Here is a 17,742-nt window from a genome sequence, read left to right on the forward strand (position 1 = left end):
TTTTACATGACCATGCAACACTCCAAAACCATGTAAAACTCCAAACCAGGACTACTTTTGGTTTTGGTACCACATTGCAAACCAGTGGGCAGTATCAGTGCAGACTTGCTTACCACCTAATGCTGGGAACTTATGAGAGAGGGCTTCCATTCTGAATGAACTCAGCTGTCATATTTTCAAAAGAAAAGACTTTTTGCCTTCTCTCCAGCTCTGTGAAACTTCATAGGCAAAGCTGCTTCCAACAGATTTTTCTGACACATCCAGGCAAAGTCTGTTCCTAGCACCAGAGTGTTACCATACAGATGTCAATCTAATCCTTTGTTGTTTCAATGCTCTGTGCAAACACAATGCACAGTTTACATGTGTCATGGTAAGATAATTGGGTATAACCACTTGGTGTCCTCACCCCTCTTGCCTTGCAATGGCTTTTGAAAATGATATCTGATGGCAACTGTGAGTTGGCAGCAGCCCATCAGTTTTCTCCTTTTATTGGAAAGCTTGCTGAGAAATGCATGATGGTTGGCTCAATTTTATGTATTTATGTAATATAAATCAAATAAAAAGCAATAAAAGCTGCTGCACCTACAGTGGAATCTTACAGGGAATTGTACAACTTGGGAAGTGAGTATTTTGTGCATACAGGATGCAAACAGCACAAATATCACCTGACTATAAGTAGATTTTTAAAATAGGTGAATTTTAGTCTCAGTAGATTCTGCAGATTTTTAAGCAGAAGTCCTTGGACAGCCCTACTATATGACAAGTTTACAGTTCAGTGATATGTAAACCTACAAAAGGTAGCATGGCTTCCAAGCCGTTTCAAATATTCTAAAATCTTTCACTTTTTATTGAATTGCTTAATTGGCCAGTTGTATTTGTATTTTCTTTCATAGTAACTGCTTGTCATGTTATGACCTCAGATGAAACCAAATGTTTGTTCCACTTTGTAGACAAATGGATGAAATTAAATAGTCCCACATGTGGTTTCTCCTTTAGCAATTCCTAGTACAGTTCAGGAAGCATCTGTCCTTGCTAAGATTTAAAAGAAATGATTGCCAAGAATCCCAGAAAGACTGAAATACCAGCCAAGAACAGAACAGAGGTACCATAATCCTGGGTCTTCTTATCATTTATATTATATTTATATTTATATTTCAACTAGAGAAAACACGTTAAGTGAAGAGTTTGTTATTGTAGCTCTAGACGATAAATGATCCAGAAAGCAATGGCATTGTTTGTGAGGACAGGAATGGGATAAAATAAAGGATGTCTTTAACTCATGTATTTTTGACTGCAGAATCTGGATCTGAATACTCTTTTAACCCTTGCTTCAGAGTTTTCTATGTCTCCTGAATATTTGATACTGAAAGGTGATGTGAAATATCTTTGTGAGGGTCTATCTATGTAACTAAGTATTTCTGGATTGGGTTAAATTGCTTACATTTTACAGAACCAATTCTCCATTGGGTCTGTCTGTTTTGAATGCATAAGCCTGATCTGAGATGCAGTTTATATACCTAGTCCCAACTGATTTTGATAATTGTTTCATATATGGAATGCAACACTCAGGAGCATGCCTAAAGTCTTGCTCCTTGGAACACTGCAGAGAAATACACACTGAAAAGTCTAATAGTTGTGTAAACATGACATTCCCTACAGCGTATTGAAATTCTCTGTTCTGGAGAATTGCTCTGTGTTTTAACTGTGCACTCTTTGCATAACAAAACCCTACAACACACAACACCAGAGTATTTCAGGACTTGAAAGGCTGTGCTAAACTTTTGAAGCTTCCTGAAAATGTCACTTTTTTCTCTGCAAAAAATGGATTCTTGAGGTCAAATACCACTTACTTCTTTTAATTTTGCCATAAGAGTCATGAGAGTTGTGTGGTATGTTTCCATGGAGGAAAAAAACACAAAGAGGGAGCAGCCCACAAAAAAAACAAAAACCCACATTGCAAAGGTACAAATGTTAGCAAAATATGACATTTTCTGCCAGGATTTTTAGCTATCCTATCAAGGCTTTGCTGAACTAAAAATTTATAGTGTGAGAGAAAAATAACACAAACCATGCTAAGCACATTTGAAGCCTTGGGAATTACATACAGCCTAATCCTATGTACTTTTCAGAAGTTCTTCTTTACTTGATATATTTAAATACTAATTTCTCTCTCTCTTTACTAGACTGAGTGTACCAGTGACTAATATCAATAACAGAAAAAAAAAAAAAATCACTCCGCTTTTCCAGAACTCAAGGTACTATTACTGACACAGAAAAGTACATTTAGTTTTTAGGAAATCTGACATCTGATGTGTAAAAAGTCTGAGATGCTTCACAGAATGATAGTGAAGCACAATGTAAGTTAATGAATGTTGATAGAAGTGGGCATAATGGTTAGGTCAGCTTTATTTAATTAAAGTACAAGGTTTTTATGGTTCTATTCATTTGTAGAGGTGAGGTGCTTTCATTTTTCCATGAAATTTACAGCAATAATATTCAACAATCTGATCATTCCTAGCTGTTAAATTTCCTTCTGTAGTCATGCAGTTCTCTTGTAGGCTCTGAACACTTGGAAATATGGCAGAAGTACTCATCATGCATAATAACAATATTTTAAACAGATTGAAGTTCTCCTCCTTCTCTTAAATGTAGGCAATTTTGCAAAGACTTTCCTGGTGAAAGGTCTATAATGATCATCTTTGCTTCTTTGCCTCTGAGAAAATTTGGCTACTGCGTAAGCAAGCAGAGCCCCCCAGTCAAGCTATCACCACTGTAAGGATTTCAGGAGCACAGTTGCCTGTGTTGAGCACTGTCAAGACCACAGAAAGATCTTGCTGTTAGATAAGCCACAAGAGTGGGAACTTGAAGATAAGCAAGCAAGGAGAAATGTATGAAAAGAAGATGCTAATTCCAGGCCTGGTGGAGGCAAGGTCTGGTTAGCACCTCCTGGTTAATGCATCCAGACAAAAATTCTTACTGTGGCAAACTGTGGGAAAGGAAACAACTGCTCATACACATATAACCACAAATTATGTGAATGGCATCTGTGACCTCCCTGTGGACAGCCAGAACGTGTAACTGTGTAAAGGTGGTACCCCAAGAAGAACAACTCCGGGACCCCCACCACAAAGTAGTCCAGGATGAAGAAGGACCAACAGGATGCTGCTGGATCCATGGGTGGGGGTTACCTTCTGCTTGATCTCTCTGTCTTCCCATCCTTTTCTGTTTCTTTCTCTCTCTGTACCTCACATTTATTGTTAAATAAAATCTGTATTATTGACTTTGGCATATGGTCTTTTTTGCACTTTAATTCATGCAGAGGCGTCTCACTTATCAGATCTTAACAATCACCCAGGAAAACAAAGCAAACAAAACTAACCAAACTAAGAAATGCAGGACGGTGTAAGGGGAGGGATCAAAATCTGCACTTTCCAGGTCTTCAAAATATCAGCAGCCTTTGCAGGGGCTTATGCCAAAGTTAGAGCATTTTTTGAGAGCTGATGCAGAACAGAGATGATAAGGGATGAGGGAGCAGCTGCTTGCTTTGGACTGTTCTACTGGCAGCATTGCTGGATTTTGCTGTAAGTGGTAATGGCTTCTATTCAGCAGCTTACAATTCTCCTCTCTCACTCATCCTCAATAGGAGTATAATGCAGCCACAGCTGAGACACTGCTATTGATGAGCAAGCCAAGCTGCCAAGACAGAGAAGGAAGAAAGAAAAGCCATGTAGTAGTATGACATGATAAGTATCCAAAATCAAAAAAGCTGAGCTTAAATTTCTCATAGGTTTCTATTAGAGATTCCTCTCTACATGTAGCACAGGATTCTCTTAAGAGGAGGCTCACTCTTCTCTGGGGGAGGGGCAGTGCAAGGGATTAATGTCATGCATAGTCTGTTTGTTGTCTTATAATATAAATGTTCATAATACAAATATGTTCTCTCATCCATGTACTTTCCTAAAGTAAAATTCATACAAGTTTATGGAAGAGATGCTTCCCTGAAATGAGTCCAATAGTATGTTGTAAATGAAGAGAGGATGGGTGTTTCTGGGTGAAATAGTTCACCCTCTCAATTTGAGTTCTCTGAAAGAAGGAAATTTTTAGCCAGGGCATCCCGTGAGAGCAGAAAATAGCCTTCCAAGGGAAATGGTAGCTCCTTGAGTCCTGGAGATAGACAATTATGAATGACTTGATGAAAAGTTGTAATGGAATTTAGAACCATGTGATTTTTCTTACAGTGCTCGCTGCAAACTACATAATGCGGTACATGGAAAAATTTAGAAGACTATAAATCATGCAGGACTTTAAGGAGCTCTTTGTGTTTCCTATTTCTTTCTAGGCCTTTCAGCAAAATTACCTTAACTCTTCTGATAGATGTGACAAATTTCTTTAGTTGATGCTGTGCATTTCCAGATGAGATCACGGAGCATGAGGTATAGAATGATGTCTGAAATATATAATTAATTTATTTCCTATGTCTTGTTAAAGTATTTTTGAGGCCCATCTTTTTTTTTGTCATGGGCTCTTCTCAGAAATATAGCAGTAAATGCACGGATTTTGCAGCTCTACTCTTGAAACGGCTAATAGGTATCCACTGACGGATCAGTCCGTGAAACAGCCCTAGTAATGTCATTTAAAATGTGGAAAGTGTTGTGCTTGTTTTGCTTCTGCATTTTGGAACCTATTGCTATTCAATTTAGTACTCTAAATGAACTCATATCATATCCCATTATTGAGGAAAATGACCACCTGCCTCCCCCATATGTTGATTTCCCTTTTAAATACTGCCATTTGAAAGTCTTGAAACTCATTAAAGTGACAAGGTTTACAGCACACACACTCTGTCACTCAGAACAAAAGATACGGGGAAACATAATCTGAATTTAAAAAATTATTTCAAAACAAATTTTGTTTCATTTTTTCATTTTTCACTCTTTGACTCACTCATAACTTCTCAGATTAGAAAAAGAAGTATTGTTAGTTATATTAACAGGATTTGTCATTTTGGTTGCTAGTTTAGAGTCAATTTTATTATTATTATTAATTATTATTGCTTTCCAAAGTTTTATTTTTATACAGTTTTCAAATATTTTGAAACACTAGAACTCAGTTCTGGCTCTAAATTGTTTACTTTCTTGCAAGCTACCTCCCCAAATAAGACATTGAAAATCTGACTTAACCTTGTCCAGGCTTGTCCAAATCTGATGACTTAGCAAGACTGTTACAAATATTTTAAAAACTACCAATTCAAAGACAGATAGGGCTCTATTCTGAAGGTTAGATCAAGACATAGGATTGAAACCTTTATTTTCTATTAATATGAACTGTGTAAAATAAGGCAATTCCAATTTAGATGATACTGCAAACACTATGGTTTGTGCAAATGATCTATAAGTTTTTATTATAATCTCTACATACTCTTCTTTGATGCTTGGTTGTGGTAAGATCTTGCCCCTAGGTGAATAGTTAAAGTGGCACACAAGTTAGATTAAATCATTTAAATCTGAGTCCTATCCTGAGGAACTGCCAGAGGCATCTTGTTGCAGAACTATAAATTTTTCAGGACTTAAAATGCAGCCTATGGTATTACTGTATGGGCAAATATGCTTAAAAAGTCACATTGCTCTCTTCCATATGTAAAAGCCATTAGTTCCTCCTGTACTTTAAGATCTTGTCCAACTTCTTAATTTTTATAAAGGCATAAACATTCCCCAGATTCAACCACTAAAAGAAATATTAAAAGGCTCCAAGTACGAAAGGAGTCGTAGCTGGGTGTTCTGTCCTGTAGTCCTTAAGTCTTAAGAGATGAGATGCGAACTTCTTCTAATATAATGCATGCCCCCAATTAGGGTGTATCTTGCTGACTTTTCATGAGTGTCTGGCTACCAAGACCTTCAGACTGTTTGAAAGCCTCTGTTCTTTCTGTCTCCACATTCCTGTCTAAGAGATAATATTTTTAATTTTTGGGAATGTTCTGATGATTGGGATGTTTTCAGTTATGGAGAAAGATAGAAATACTGCTTTGTTTCACAGTGTCCCAAACATTTAGAAAGAAGGAATTTTTTGGTTAAGACTGATTGTAAATCTATTTCTCTGCGGTCAAAATTTCAAATTCCTACCAACTCTACAGGTCCTCACATGAATGTGTACTCATTTCTTCCATCATGACGCAGCCTGCTGCTACTCCCTGTACAGCGGCTCAAACCACATAAACCTCGCATGTTAGGGGTGCTGTGTAAGAACAGTCAGAAATTCTGGGATTTCTGCTTCACAAAGTTTTTTATGACAGACTGCCCTCACAGACAAAGAGGTTCACATCTGTCCTGCTTCTTTCTGTTGTGGGTTTACTCCTGTAGGTAAGCAACACCAGTGATTAACTACTGAGAAAAACACAGAACAAAGGCCTTGATCAGGTAATTTCTCTACCTACAGGAGAAGGCCACATTTAGCAGTCTTACTTTTCCTGTTTTATACATTGGGATGCTAAATTTCAGGAAAAACAGGTTTTTTGCCTGCTACTCTGGAGGACCTAAGCAGAGAGTGGTCCCTCCCAGCAAAACCAGCATCTTTCAGATCCAATTTTTCCCTTGCACTGGTAGAAAAAGAGACAGAAGTCTGGCTCTGTAGGGCTTTCCCCACAACTTTCCATCCCAGATGTGTCCTTTCTCCTTCCCTCATCTCCACCTCTGGCAGGAGCAGCCTGCCCTTGGTCCTTCTTTCTTGCCTGCACTGCAGAAAAGCCTTGAAGTAATTTTGTAAAGATCATGGCAACTTACCAGTTTTGTGTCCACAGGGAGACGCACATGTAATGGATGTATTTAACAACTAGGTGACAATAGGGAAGCCACAAAATTGCAAGAAAGTTGTCTTAAAAGAATAGCAAAGTAGGGGGCACAGAGGCTGATGCTGACAGAGACACACTCCATCAGCATGGGAATATGTAAGCAGTATTTTGAATGCTCTCCGTCAAATCTTCTGCAGGATCCAAGTGTGTTTGGAACTCACAGAAAGTGTCATCTAAGAATGGAGTCTTGTCACAACAATAGCTGAGAATTTGAAGAAACAATGCAACAGCAAACTGTCCAATTCCTGGAACTGCTAAACCTGCATAGGACTGAATAATTTCTAATAAAGCCATTTTATGAATTAGAGTGAGAGTACTTAGAGAATACACAGTAATTCTTTGAGTAAACTCGCTGAAAAATCTCACCTCTAAAGAAAGAGCACAGCTCAGACAATTTGCTAATGCAAATGTGAAAATAAAGGAAAATTTCATCAAAATGTATACAAAAGTAAATGCACAAATATAAATAAGAGCCATGGCTGAAGAGACACAGAGGATTTGCAAGGAAAAGGCATGGTCTTGTGAACAGACGCCTTTTGTGAACCCACGTCCATTAGAAACAAACATGTACTCATTAAAAGAATATCTCACACAGGTGAGATTTTACACATGCATGACTACAGGGGAGTTTGAGAAAGGAATTATGAAACAATTTTTGGTCAGAAAAGCCTTTTTAAAGAAAGTTATCTTTTCATTTTTTACACTTTAAAAAAGTTAAGTAGCTATCAAGATGTATTTTTAGGACACTTTTAAGGCTAATGTTTCATAATTGGAAACATTATTAAAAAGATTTATACTGTTTTGAAGCCATGAATTAATTTTAAAACCAGATATTTCAGAAAGAAAGCTTCAAATTTGTCCTAGAAAATAGATTTATGAGATTACAGCTGTCATCCTGACTCCATTCAAAAAGATTTCTGAGCATTTTGAAATTTTTTGGGGGTAAGAAATCAATAAATTGCTGAGTCTATGTAAGACAGTGATGCAGTGCAAAACAGGCAACTAATACTCAATTTGTCACCAGATGCAAACATAAAAAAGCAAAATGCAGAGGGATACCCAGGCAACAATAAAGGTCATGTCAACAATAGGGAGTTGGGCCTGCCCATGTTGGCTCAGGGTGTGAACAAAACACCCCCTCTTCAGGTGATTTCATTGTGCCAGCAAAACCTTGGTGTGGATGCAGTAGTGCTAGCAGAAGATGATTTTTGCTGTTACTGAGGGACCTGGTGTTATTAAACAAGTCAAAGAGCTTGTGTCAGCATGCTCCATGTCTATGCTAAGGGTGTTTGCTGACGGCGCAGCAGAACCTCTCTAGCGTAGACAAGGTTAAAGACTTCTTCAGAATGTGCAAGAGAGGGAAATGGGATTGTAACACCACAAAGCAAAACTGCCATTTTATAATGGTATGATCAGAGCATGAACAGAATCAAAATAAATAGCAGTTGGAATAATGAAGATCCAAAGACAGCTATAAAGTCAGAGATTTCAGTTCATAGTGATTATACCTCCAGTAGAAAGAGATCCTTGTGGAACCCCCATGACACTCAATCTGAAAGAAAGGTTCAGAAAACAAACACACAATCAAAAGTAAGCAAACTTATTCAGACCAATCATGGTAGTGTAGACCAATCATGGTAGTGTCTCCAAGCAAAGCTAGTAAAAGACTACAAAAATGTTAGGACCATGATGAATTTCAGAGTATGACACCTGAAAATGTACAAAATAATCCAATCACTAAAACTGAAAAAGAAAAGGAGAGCAATAATATGCACTGGAGAGAACAAAACCAAGACAAACTTTACATCATTGCAAAGCTATAGAGAGTTTTAGTGGGAAAAGTTGCATGATAACCCTTGAAACAGTTTATTTGCATAAGCCCAAATGGTTTAAACAATTATCACTGCCAAAAATCTGAAGTAGAAAAAGTATTTTCTGACTTGACTAAAGCAGAAACAGTGCAGTTAGAATGCCAAAGGCAGGCAGCAATGATTGCTACAGCAGGCAACCACTGCACTCCGTTTATATGCCAACAGGTAGATTTACTGGCCCAAAAGGACTTCTTAGCCATGGCAATGTTCACTGTACAAACCCTGCTATGGGATGGTAGAGGTTGTGGTAGAATTTTTTTGAAAGCAACAGACAAATATGTCAAATTAAATATAAACCTAGACAGAACTACCATAAATTTTGTATACTTGACATATTCACTCAATGATTTATGTTTCATCAAACACTCATCAACAAACCAATACTCTTGCCTCAAACACATTCTGGGCAATGAAATTGATACAAAACCAATTCAAAAGAACAATTTAGGATTGTTGTTCCATATAGAAAATAGGATGAACATGTTCATAGACAAGAAATGGAGTAGAAAGTGACCCCTTTAAATACACATGAAAAGGACCAGTATCCACACGCTGACTTCTCCAAAGTCACTTTGCAGTATTAAAGTATAACAACTGAAGAAATAATATAAGAATTACATCTAACTGAAATACAAAGAAATCTTAGACTAAGCCTGTTATGTGCTGGTTTTTAGAGAGGGATAGAAAGACCCCAAGAGAGAAGCAGAAAGGACAAAAACCAGTGAGGGTTCCTCCTGGCCTTTATACTGTTGGTACAGTCAGAAAGACCAATGCAGAATGAAAAACACCCAGCTGTTTCTCAGAAAGCGAGAAAGAGGTAAGCATCCAACAGGTTTAATATGTAAGAGCGGTCAATCAGAATAAAGCCTTATTGTGAACAGGGAGTTCTGCCAAGGCTGTATTGAGCTATTTTTGGACTGAAGTTTTCTAGACAGCACACACACCTTACATTAAGCATTGTGGTCAAGGCTGTTTGCAAGCTAGGAAATAATTGTCATGCAAGTGGAAAATGCAGGCCAAGTGACAAAGTGAGAGAATCAAAATGCAGAGCTTCCTCCACAGGTCTGGAGAAAAATGGATCTTTTTGCTACAAGCTATAAAACCAGTAGCATACTCCGTAGGCTTCCCAAAAGGAAACAAACTATGGCACACTACCACAAAGACTATCATAAATTAAGACATACTATTCCAACAGTAGCTTCAAGCAAAGTCTATCTTTTCCCATCTCTTACATAATTCAGAGGACACTATAAAATAATTTTGAATACTGCACTGCTATACCATACAAGTTGAATAACAAAGTTCAAATGGTAATTCAGATATACAAAAGCCTTTAATAAACTCTTCAAAAGGAAGACACATGGCTATGTCTCCTGAATGAAGCAACTTTTCCACAAACAACAATATTAATTTTTTTCCCTACTGGATGTCAAGACCCAAAGGCACCTTTCCATAATAGCTATATTGTTACTACTGTTGTATGTATAGAAAGGCTAACAGACAAAAGGTGTGAGAGACACCTTAAGGCCAAAACCTTTGAAAACTGACAAAATGGAAAGCTTCCAAAATGACCTTAGGAAATATTTGCAAGAACAAATTATTTCTCAGGATAAACTGTCCACTTCTAAGGATGCTAAATGTGCTGTACAGCTAAATCCTTGTTCATACAAGAGTAATTGATGAGCATATATTTCAAATAGCTTAATCTAGAAACAAAATAAAGAGGATGTGGAGGACAAAGAAACATGCTCTCTCCTGATACCTGATTAACAAGATATGGAAACATGCCTCCCCGCCCCCCAACGTGGTGTGTGATCGATAGCCATCAAAATAGACTCTCAACACATTGTACTACTTCAAGAATCAAGTGTCAGATAGGCTCCAGTTGTTGGAGAGCTATATACAAGCATTATTTCAGCCTGAAACTTAAAGGGGGTTCTCTTTCAATGGAGAAAGGCTTTTACCAAGGCCTCTGAGTCACAGGACCAGGAGGAATGGTTTTAAACTGAAAGAAGGTATATTTAGATTGACATAAGGAAGAAATATTTTATGATGAGATGATAGTGGGACACTGAAGCAGGTTATCCACAGAAACTGTGGATGCTCCATCCCTGGAAAGATTCAAGACTAGGTTGGTCGGTGCTTTGAGCAGCATGATCTTGTGAAAGATGTCCCTGTTCTTAGCAGGGGATTGGACCAAATAGTCTTTGAAGGTGCTTTCCAACCCAAAGTATTATGTGATTTAATGATTAAAGGAAGACTTGGGAAACATGTCTGTGCTTTTACTATACAGAGAGAAACTTGAATACTTTAGGAAAAGTCTCAGAAATGGAATATAAGGGAAAGAATAAAGTTAAAATCATGACCTGATTTGACTTGTCTCCTTTACATTTTTATACCACACACATCCTTTTCAACATAATTATCCAGTTTCTTAGATAAACTTATTGACTGCTAATTTACTATGTACATTTTTAGGATTGATTATGCAAGTTGCAATTGCAAGACAGAGCCCCCAGACAATAGTAGTATATGTCTATGTTTACTTCCAGAGCTAGAGAGCATATATATTATGGAGTTCATTTTCAAAACCAGAGGCTTCTGACTGAATTTCTGTACTATCTTGCAAATACTGCAAAATTGCTGCCCTGCGGGGACATTCAGGGAGTAGTAACACGGAATCCGTCACTCCCTACAGAAGCCCATATCCCAGCGCAACATTATAATGAGAATTTTGGTCCTCATTGTAAAAAAGTAGATAGAAAGCTTATTTTATTTCTGTAAAATTCAGCCCAGTGTTAACCAGTCAAATTAGAGAAAAAGATATTAATAATAGTGACATATTCTGCTTTGTGTATTATCGTTCAGCTCTAAATGTTCCTCTGTGACCAGAGCTACAGATACAACAAAGGAGGTCTCACAGGGGCAAGACAGCCCTTTCTCAGTTATTTTTTTGCCCAGGACTCCTAAAATGCAAATCTATGCAGGACTGTTATTCTCATAAGATGAGGGTTGGAAGCACTAAACCACCATAGGGAGAGAAAACATAATTTTGCATTTTGAACTTGCCTAGTACATAACTTCTAAAGGAATGAATGAACACACCTTGATTAGCTCAGTTGGAAAGTAGGGCTACTTAGAGATGCTGCTTAGGAAGACAAATCCAAGTTGTAGTCAATTGCTTACCAGAGAAGAAACCAGGGTCAAAGGAACAAGTACAGGTAATTTGTTTGATGCAGTAGAGTTTACTGCATGATAAAGTGCACACTGCTTTGAGAACAAAGGCTACATAGTGCATTCAGGCAACTCCTTCCTTCTTCAGGAATATCAGCCTGGATCTGTCACCTATCTCTCAGCAGACAAATCTCAGTGAATCCAACAGATGGATAAAGCTAGAAAAAATTAAATAAGAAGTAGACTTTCTGTGGTTTGCAGCAATTTCCCCAAAACCAGATGCCTCAAAATTAGAGCCAGTACTTTCCCACACTAAAAAAAATAGTCATGCTAATGAAAAATTTTCCGTTGTAGGAATGGTGAAATGTAGGGGCAGTTTGCCCAGAGAGGTTGTCAAACATCCTTTCTTGAAGCCCTGAGCTACTGCACCTAAGCAGGACTTGCTTGGATTAGGTACTTTCAATGTCCAGCAGCTCATGGCAACCTGGTGTTACTCCATGGCAATGTGACTATCCCTAGTTACTTCTCACAGGGTTGGTTGTGATAACAATACTGAAAACATTCATCTTAGGATATGCAGTGTTCAACAGACATTAAGTGATGTAACTTTGCTACATTCCTGTAAGAATTATGTTGTTTTTCTATGACTGGCTCCCTCTTACATGGATAACAAAGATGAGATACTCTGAAGTGCAGTGGAGTAGAAATTTGACCAATTTCAGACGGGAAGTTTAGTACCGTTCTGCCTGGTTGCTTTACATATCTTAAAAAGCAGTAAAAAAATATAATTAGAGATTTGAGCATCACAGAAAACGTAACTCGTGCAGCTGATAACACTTTCACTCTTGCATATACAGATGCAAAAAAAATACAGAGGCACTGTAGTATAAAATTGAAGTGGGAAATCTATTTCAACTGATTAGTTTTCATTACTAAGCACTAACCCAGTATAACTGCCTGGGTCAGTCTCTTTTGTGTTGGATGACCCACGTCACCAATATATCAGTGAAGGCTTTGTATGCAGCAACTAGTGATCTATCAGAATGTAAGATTTGAACAGAAAAAAAAAAAATCATCATGCTCAGTAAAATTCCCTTTATCATTCTTCTCCAGGCCTTCTGTGTGTTTTCTTGCCAGTCTCTCCCTACCTTTCTTATCTTCCTTCCCCTTCTTTTCATCCAGGCTTAGCCCTACCTCTCCTAGGCTCAGCAATAAGAGGATTTTCTTCTTCATTCATTTAATTTTAGATAAATGTTGAATTGGGAGTTGTACATTATCCCTGATTCAGCTGTCTTGCTGGAAAGTCGGTGGAAGACTTAGTCTGAGTTGCATGTGAATGGACTTCTGAGGTAGATTCCATATAACTCAAAGCTCGAGGGAGAAAAAGGCAGTTAAGGAAAAAAAAATTACACTGTTACCGTCAAGATACAACTCAAAGCATCTGAGACACATTTTTGCTAAAATCCTTTTCTGACTTTCTAACAAGACTACTTGAAGCAAGATACAGGTAAATCTAGCTTTTTGGAAACTCTTGAGACAGAAAACATATAAAAGTTGAAAGCTTTGAAATAAGTCAGGTCCTTACCAGATACAACCTGAAGTTAAAAGCTGGGTCCAAATCCATATGGTGCAAAAGGCCAATGGATCAGAAATCAGAAATAGTATTTCAAGGCCTCACCACCTCTTATGATTCTAAACTGAGATTAGAATTTCTGGCATCTTTATTCTTATGCGCTGTATAATTACAGATATTTACATTTGTCTTTGTTCCTAATAAATTACTTCCAGGTATACGTTAATATACAGATGCTATATCCAACAATAAACTAAACTCATGGGGCATCCAAAGATGATATATACTGCCTATCACAATGTGCTGATGCAATTTAGAGCTTACAGGTAGGATTTCTTATCCTTAAAAAAAAAATCCCACCATGTTCTTTTCATTGACATAAATCTAAGTAAGGCTAAATTCTTTTGTAAATAAAATTTTACAGGTTTTTCTCCAGTTGTCTAATGCGGTCCTGTCTGTAATGTGAAATTTTGCAGCTGCAGTGTGATTGCATGTGCTGCCTACTTTGAGCAGAACCTGAAAGAAATGAAAGAAAAAAAAATCCACAATCAGACAGGAATTTTAAAGCTGCTATTAAAACTGACGTGAAGACTGCTATTTCTGCAACTCAAAGACATGTAAAGTTGACATATAATTTTATGCTTTAAAAGGCAGCATCATTTTAGGAAGCTGACTAAGCATTGCTTTTAGGAAACTGGCTAAAAGTTTAATAACTATTTTCTTTCAAAATATTATGAAATTATTAAAAAATTAAAGCATACATAACTTTCAAAGAGTAAAACTTCAAAAGTAACAATTTTTAATCATACAAGTCATACGTAGTTTCTCTTAAAATGGATGTAATAATAAAAATGGTTTCTTTGACTTATTTATACAGATCTATTGATTTTTATGTTAAGTCATTAGAGCAAAACTCATACAATAACCTTCCTTTTTTTAGATTTTAGGACCTCAAAGCACTTTAAGGAATTTAATTGGTATTGTTATTCCCTTTGTAGTAAGGAAATAAACTGAGGAGTGCCAGTATTTAAGTTTACATAGAAAGAGTGGAAAAAGGTATGGGTTGTTTTGTTTTGGTTTGTTTGTTTGTTTGTTTTAATTCCTGCTTGTAAACCTGACCCTCTAAGGTTTAAGTGCCCATGACTGCTTGAAGATACAACTTTGGTACTATTCACAAGGGGGAAAGAATCTCATCTTCTCTTTCTTTCATTTAAATGGCCAAAATTAAGTACTGGGGGATGCAGAAAGTTGGTCAGGTACTAACTTTAGCTTAGAACTAAAATTCAGGTGGAAATTCCTAAATTTGACTAGTACATATCTCAAAGACTATGACATCTGAATGTCTATAAAGATTCCAATTTTTAAAAAATACCATGTGCCTACTTTCTCTGTTTCTGTAGACCTAAAGAGATCTAGTGTCCCCAAAAGAGGGATCTCTTCCTTATTTTGTGTTATAAAATTATGTATGCAAATTAAATAAGAATTTTCACCTGATTAAATCTGACCTTTTGATATGAATACTTTACTTCATATTTAGGAATTGAATTATTAAAGGGTTAATTCCTTTCAGGAATATATATGTTCCTGCTACCTTTTCTGATGAGCATGATACAAAATTCTAGTTGTTATTTTTTTATTCTGGATGGCTGTTTCCAGCACCATGAATAAGGTAATCATAGCAGACCCACTGAGTTGTTTTATCCTTCCCTGAGTAGGAAGGATTTCAACAAGCTATGTTTTGTATTGTATGTGATGGCCAGTCCTTGAGTGTCACATCTGTTACCTTGCTGCCAGCGAGTGTTCTTAACTCAGCTGACCTGGTTCCACTTCCCTGCAGGTCAGTGCTCTAAGGAAAAAGGCAAGGCCTCTGAGAAGTGCTCTGGGCAGGCGCTTAGGTCTGAAACTGCTGTCAGCTGAACCAGGGCTCCTGGACTTCGAGTTGCACCAGTTTCTACAAACTGGGAATCTGGCTGCTTCCCTACTAAATGTGATGTGCGTGTAGGAGTGCAAAGGAGAATTAATTCAGTGACAGTATCTATCTAATAAAAATGTAAGAGGGAAGTTGGTATATACTGCTATAGACACAGAGCTACACACACACCAAAAAATGTCAGCAAGAAATGATTGCTCAGCAGGAGCATGAAGCCATTTTGCAGTCTAACAGAGAAATCTGTGTCCGATTACTGTACCTGCAGGGAGTTCAGGCAGCCAACATAATTTAAACTAACACATGCTGTAATGAGGCCCAAAGAAACAGACCTGTCAAAGCAGAAAAAGAATCAAAATAAGAGGGCAAATCATCTTAGGAAAAAAAAAAATGCATACACCGGTAGAGTACTTTGCAAATGTAATGCAAGTACATGAATGGCATAGAGTACCACAAATTGTGTATGCACTACAACTACAAGGCATAGGGTCCAGAGTCCTATCCCCATCACGTTATCTGTTGGTGCTTCATCCTGAGTAAGTGGACTGCAAGATGTAGGTATTTTGGCAAATTGAAATTACTAGGTAAAAAAAACTCTGACCAAGATACCAGTTAATTTTTCTTCTACCACAAGTTATCAGCTCTCAGGCAGAGAAGTCAGAGTGGCAATACTATGGCTTCAGAAAGGATCACAAAGATATGGTGAGCTATATAAAAGCAATGAAAAAGAGATATACATTATGAAGTTAATGAGCGGGCAATAGTCAATGCTATTTTGAAGTATAAAGTGAAAAAAGAATGAGCAAAACTTGATTTTGATTTTAGTGTCCTGCAGAAAGGTAATGATAACTGTAATAAACATGCTTGAAAACAACTTCTGTGAAGCACAGAATAAAAAACTCAATATAGCATGAAAAACCTCTTATTTGTATTTTTTTATTTAATGAATTTTTAGTCAAAGTATATATGAAAAACCTCTAGCTACAGAAACTGATAGAGAACAGAATCTTCACTCAAGAAGTGGACTCCTACCTGTCTAACAAGACTCCCACCCTTTCAGTGAAATCTTTGAGAGATTTTCCCCTTTGTTCAAGTGCAGGATTTCACAAGAGTGGTAGAAAATATAATAATTGAGATAAATATTTAAAGCAGTTAAAACATATTTGTATTTGCATAAGCTTAATTTCCTTATGAAATCAAGGTCAATCTAGCACTAACAAGAGTTTAAAATATTTTCAAACACATTAGAAGTAATTTAAGTTCCAAATCCCTTATATTTGCTGTTCCTATTAAAGGTTTGTTATTTCCACTAAAAAGAAGTCTTCAAATATCATTCAAGTCATATGAAGTCCTACTGCACATGAATTAGCACACCTGTGTAGATATTGGCATATTCATTCTAATGCATATGGAATAATTTAGTTCAGCTGTTAATTACTTTCTTGAACTTAAGTGATATTCTAACAACAGAAAAGATAATGAAGAAATAGACTACTAGAGTGAAATTCTGCAACTCTGCATACATGCCTGCCCGCTAAAAATGGAATCTACAGCCTTTATACTTTCTAAAGACCACTATGGCATAAAAGTTTCCTAAGAAGTTTTAAATTATGCAATAAGTACCTTTTAAATATTTAAGAACATTACAAAATAAAAGAGGCTATCCACCTGATCCCACAATCTTTATTACAGAGCTAAGAATGCCACTGGGGAAAAGCAACTTGTTTGGAATTGAATTATAGGGAGACAGAAGACAAACTAATTTCAAGAAGGTACCCACTTACTAAACACTCCAATCATTTTCAATTTACTTAAAATTGGAGGTCTGTTCCCATGACATGTTCTATTAATATATTTGGGACAGTGCAGGATCCTCAAAGGAAACCACACAGATAGACCCACAGAAACACAATGTCATGCTAAGTGAGCATGTTTTGTCAACCCAGAGTTCAAATAGCATGTTGGGGCTATATTATACATATATTGGGGCATATTGTGATGCTTTTCAACTGAAAAAGGGAGTCATTACTAGATTACTGCAGTAAATGTACCTCTTGTTCTATGCTGATAGGGTTCCTTATTTTGGCATGCAGACAAAAAGTTCCATCCTTCGTTACAACACAGCTTTGCTTATCTAGGAATTATGCCTATGGAATTCAAGAAATGAACTTGAGTAACAAACTATTACTGTTTTGGTATGATGCAAAAAATAATTTCGTTAAGATTAACTTTAAAATATATGGAACAGCAATTTCAATAAATTGGAACAGTCCAAACACTTTATTTTCTGTCTGTCTTCAGAAAAATCAAAGAATTAAAATTGCTAGTGATTTGAGTACTTTCAGACACACAG

Source organism: Myiozetetes cayanensis, unplaced genomic scaffold (assembly GCF_022539395.1).
Source record: "Myiozetetes cayanensis isolate MyiCay16 unplaced genomic scaffold, myiCay2020 scf1, whole genome shotgun sequence".
Classification (NCBI taxonomy): Eukaryota; Metazoa; Chordata; class Aves; order Passeriformes; family Tyrannidae; genus Myiozetetes; species Myiozetetes cayanensis.